The sequence below is a fragment of the Octopus bimaculoides genome, chromosome 23, assembly GCF_001194135.2.
Source record: "Octopus bimaculoides isolate UCB-OBI-ISO-001 chromosome 23, ASM119413v2, whole genome shotgun sequence".
NCBI lineage: Eukaryota > Metazoa > Mollusca > Cephalopoda > Octopoda > Octopodidae > Octopus > Octopus bimaculoides.
In genome coordinates this window covers 12,028,416-12,033,873 of record NC_069003.1, presented here as the reverse complement: position 1 = coordinate 12,033,873, position 5,458 = coordinate 12,028,416, and the positions used below count along the sequence as shown (strand labels likewise).

Sequence of the window (5,458 nt, the reverse complement as noted above, 5' to 3'; positions counted from 1 at the left end):
AGGGTGTGGCACTTTTTCACGCAGCTATCCTCCTCCATTCTCACCACATGTCCATACCAGCGCAATCGTCTCTCTTGCACGCCACAACTGATGCTTCTAATGTTCAGCTTTTCTCTCAAGATACTTACTTACACTCTGACGGGTTGTCCTCATTTATAATTACCCTTGTTTACAGGGAGTCTTCTTTAAAGTATTTGAGTGTAAAATATTGCTTATGTAGCAGGGAGAGGTTTCATCTATAATGTTTAAGATGTTATCCATTGATTGAATAGTATTTAATTTTTCAGTAATGCAGAGTTCACATTTTGGTGCCCTGTCCTCTGTATTTTTAGCAATAATTTTCCATTCTATTTTGGGGTTGTTTATTCTACCTACTTTCAATGTCCATATTATATTTGATAGGGGTGTCATATGTTTTTTTTATTTTGGTTTTTGAATGATACAAGATGTTGCATATACCTTTCCTTGAGCAAGTTTCCTGTCATTCCAATATACATCTTTGGTATTCCATTGGGGTCCGTAATCTTGGCCTTGTATACAAGTTCTTTCTTGAGGCAGTTGTTGTTTAGAGGGCAACAGTTTGGGGATCTGTAGTTGCACTGTCTTTCTGGGGTATTTCTGGTGTGTTTATTGTTTATTGTGATTAAGTAGAAGTTTTTCGTCAAATATCTTCCATCAAAAATTTTCATCAAACATCTAAATCTAACCCAAACTGGTCAAAAGCAGTTGGCACTTTTGGCCAAAGATAGACATATCCACGACTCTGAATAAGCAGCCAATTCGGTGACAAGAAGTAGCCTAGTAAGCATTAAATACTATTTTCAAAGTGGTCAGATTCTGTGGTAGGCAAGGCCTACTATTGTGAGAGTATGGACATGACACAGGAAACTTTGTATATCTCATAAAAGAACTTGCCAAAGAATGCAGTGCAGAAGCAAGTCAGTGGCTTAAACATTGAGATAATTTTCTACTTGATAACATACAAAATGAAATCCTACAGACAATATGTCCCTGTAATCTAGTGGCTCATCAAAAGAAATCAATAGAATAAGTATCAGGCTTACAAAAAGGAAAAGTACTGGGGTCAATTCATTTGATTAAAACTTCTTCAAAGTGGTGCCCCAGCATGGCCACAGTCTTATGACTGAAACAAGTAAAAGACAAAAGAAAGATGAAACAACATTCTCTTTTACACTTTTACTTGTTTCAGTCATTTGACTGCGACCATGCTGGAGCACCACCTCTAGTAGAGCAACTCGACCCCAGGACTTATTCTTTGCAAGCCTAGTACTTATTCTATCGGTCTCTTTTGCCGAACCGCTAAGTTACGGGGACACAAACACACCATCATTGGTTGTCAAGCGATGTTGGGATGTTGGGGGGGACAAACAGACACACAAAACATATACACACACATACATATACATATATGTATGAGGAAATTGGCTGAGTTTTTTTAACCTCAAATAATAACTTACCAAGAAATCGGCCCTGATGTCATTATATAAAGGGTAATCCTCAAAAAAATACTTCGTTTTTTTATCTGGCTTGCAAGATTCTTTATGTGAATTTGTGTTGAAACAAATTTTGTTGTGTCTAGGGAGAGTCATTATGCCAATATAATTAACACACGTACTGGTACAATTTGATTCCTGTTCTTTCTAATTAGTCAATTGGTTAAATATTCAACTTCGTTTTTGTATCTGGTTTGCAAGATTCTTTATATGAATTTGTGTGTTGAAACAAATTTTGTTGTGTCTAGGGAGAGTCATTATGCCAATATAATTAACACACGAACTGGTACAATTTGACTCCTGTTCTTTTTAATTTGTCAATTGGTTAAATATTGATCATACCAATTTGATTTGATTTGATTTGTCAAAGACATTTTGTTGCTACTTGCAACCTTTGACAAACAAAAACAAAAGAAATTAGTAAGTTGGATATTTAACCAATTGACTAATAATAAAGAAAAAGAGTGGAATTGAACCAGTGTGTGTGTAATATTGGTGTGATGACTCTCCCTCGATACCTTGAAGAATATAAAATAAAATAAAATTTAAAATGTTCGTGTGTTAGAATTTATTAATTTTATAAAACATATACATATTTGTTTTTGGACGTGAGAGAAATTTGGCAAGCACTCTCAGAGAGAGAGAGAGAGAGGGGGGAGAGAGATAAAGACAGAGAGAGTGGGAGAAGTAAAGACAGAGAGAGAAAGATAAAGGTGGATGTATAGAAAACAAAAAGTGCTCCTGGTAAAATTTAATATTCCTGGATAAAAGAGGAATAAGACTAAATTCTGCCAGGATTTTATTTACTCTGGTGCTCTACCGTTTCTGTTAATGCAACAACCACCCTAGTTATTTCATAATGACCCATGATCAAGCAAAATTTTTACTGCAAGAATTCGGCACAAGTTCCTTCAGAGAAATTTTCTCCCTTCCAAATACCCCCCTCCCCACCATTGTCACCATCATTCTTGAAGGCCCTAAAAATAGTCATGTGCACTACTCTCCTTTCTCCTCAAAGCAATGGACAAAATAATAACAATAATAACGATTTCGAATTTTGGCACAAAGCCAGCATCTTCCCGGGAGACGGCTAGTGGATTAAATCAACCCAGTACTCGACTGGTACTTATTTTACTAACCCCCGATAGGATCATAAACATGGATGAAATGCCACTAAGCATTTTTCCCAGCATGCTAATGATAATGATAATAAATCCTTCCTACTATAGGCATGAGGCCTGAAATTTTGGGGCGGGGATAGTCAATTACATTGACCCAGTATTCAACTGGTACTTATTTTAATGACCCCCCCCCCAATAGGATGAAAAGCAAAGTCGACCTCAGCAGAATTTGAACTCAGAATGTGAAGACAGATGAAATACCATTAAGCATCTTGCCCCGCATGCTAACAATTCTGCTAGCTTGCCGCCTTAATAATAATAATAATAATAATAATAATAATAATAATGGTTTCAAATTTTGCCACAAGGGCAGCAGTTTGGGGGAAGAGTGTAAGTCAATTACACTGACCCCAGTATTTAACTGGTACTTATTTTATCAACCCCGACCTCAGCAGCATTTGAACTCAGAATGTAAAGACAGACGAAATGTCACTATGCATTTTGCCCAGCATGCGAATGATTCTGTCAGCTCATCACCTTAATAACAATAGCAATGGTGGTTTCGAATTTTGGCACAAGGCCGGCATTTTTTAGGGGTGGTTGTGTTAGTCCAGGGGTTTTCAAACTGCGGTCCGCAAGGACAAGACAGGGGGTCCGTAGACAGCAAATACTTTTTATGGGCAATTTCATTTTATATATGTTTTTAATCGAAATCTTTTAATTGACAATAAACCTATTTGTTAAATACTGTTAAATAAATAAATGTAAAAATATATGTTATTTTAAGCAAATATTTATGTATAAATTTCATAAGCGTTTATAAGGGGGTCCCTAAGGTAAAGCCTGAAATATAAAGGGGTCCGCAAGTCAAAAAGTTTGAAAACCCCTGTGTTAGTCAATACCCTCAACCCCAGGATTTGCTGACACTGTATTTTATTCTCAACCCAGCGAGCTATTAATACTACTACTACTATTACTACAATACAGTTGTCTTGCTGATGTTGCCTATGAGCAAAGGTTGAAAAATATATAAATGAAAAAAGGACTTCAAAATACAAGGGTCTTTTGTTTTTGGTGGGGGAGGTACCCTACTCTGTGAGCTGTACCAAACTCTCATTTTCATTGTAATTGTTATTTTTCTGTATTATAGATTTTCGTTACTCAACAGTCTTGTGGCAAGATTATTTGGTAACAGTCTTCGGTAGAGTATAAAACTAATTGTGGCCAAGAGGACACCTGTCAGGAGCATGCCAATAGCCAGTCCAACCATTTGACCTGTGGACAGAATAGAAACAGAAACAGACAATTTACTTTGTGTTCTTGTTATTTATCAATATTAACATAATCAGGGACTAATAAGCTTCCTTGCTATGCTACGTTGGGGGAAACATTTATAAAATTGATTTGCTTGGAGGTGATCTGAAAATAGCAAATGGAGAGACACCCAGAAAAATTTACAACATACAGATCTAATCATGTGGTTTATCGAATGGGATTTTCAGAGTTCAGAAGAGTAAAATGTTTGCCTTTCAGTAAATAAATTAACATCCCAGTGCTGCAGCATATATTGTGTAGTTACTATATTTCATGTGGAGGTGCAATGGCCCAGTGGTTAGGGCAGCAGACTCGCGGTCGGAGGATCGCGGTTTCGATTCCCAGACCGGGCATTGTGTGTGTTTATTGAGCGAAAACACCTAAAGTTCCATGAGGCTCTGGCAGGGGGTGGTGGTGACCCCTGTTGTACTCTTTCACCCCAACTTTCTCTTACTCTTTCTTCCTGTTTTTTGAGTAATGCTATGATGGACTGGCGTCCTGTCCAGCTGGGAGGAAGACATATGCCATAGAAACCAGGAAACCGGGCTCATGAGCCTGGCTAGGCTTTAAAAAGGACGAAAAAAAAAAACTATATTTCATACATTTGACACAGTCCAAGGCATACAAATAAATAATAAATAACATACGATGGATAATGTGACAGAAGGAATGTAACCCAGAACAGACAGTATAAGAAATACTACATTATATATTTGCATTACCCTCTAGCATTTAAACCAGTCATATCCAACCCAGATATCCTACATGTTTTATGTTCAAACAGGACAGATCTGATCTCTCACACCTACCCTACAATGTCATTCTGAAAAATAAACACTCACATCATCGAAATCTGAAAGCTACAAGATAATGTATAATTAATTTAAAACAATGTGAATAAAAAAAGCATTACATTGATAAAGTAATTTCAATGCTGTCAGGGTTAATCACTCATTGAGGAGACTGGTGCAGTGCAAGCATGCTGGGCCCAAAACTCACAAGTCTGTAGATGAAAACTACACTTTATGAGGAAATGGATACTGTTTTTGGTATTTATTCACCACAACTGAATAGTCTGCAAATATACCAACTATGTATGCAGGGGTGTTGAGAAGTTCCTAGCTTTAAGGGTATCGCAAAAGGCCTGGTTGGAGACCCAACCCTCCAAGTTCTTTTACAGGTCTTAGAAAAACTGAAGGACTGCTACAATAAGTGTGTGAATCTGAGAGGGGAATAAAATCATAATTAACTGATCCTCCTGTATTTTCTTTTACCCAAAGCCAGGAACTTTTTAATACTCCTTCATATATATTTTATTCTTTTATTTGTTTCAGTCATTTGACTGTGGCCATGCTGGAGCACCGCCTTTAGTCGAGCAAATCGACCCCAGAACTTATTCTTTGTAAGCCTAGTACTTATTTTATCGGTCCATTTTGCTGAACTGCCAAGTTACAGGGACGTAAACACAGACACACAGACATATACACACACATACATACATATATATAT

The 5,458-nt window shown here is 37.0% G+C and overlaps 1 long non-coding RNA gene across 1 annotated transcript in view; it reads right to left on the bottom strand.

The window, feature by feature from the left end:
- Positions 1-2,058: 2,058 nt before the first annotated feature.
- The window catches only part of LOC128250631 (uncharacterized), a 10,487-nt gene continuing 7,087 nt past the window's right edge, over positions 2,059-5,458 (bottom strand). Inside the window, exon 2 of the long non-coding RNA XR_008266661.1 lies at positions 2,059-3,910. This is a non-coding gene — a long non-coding RNA (uncharacterized LOC128250631). The remainder of the gene's footprint in view (positions 3,911-5,458) is intronic.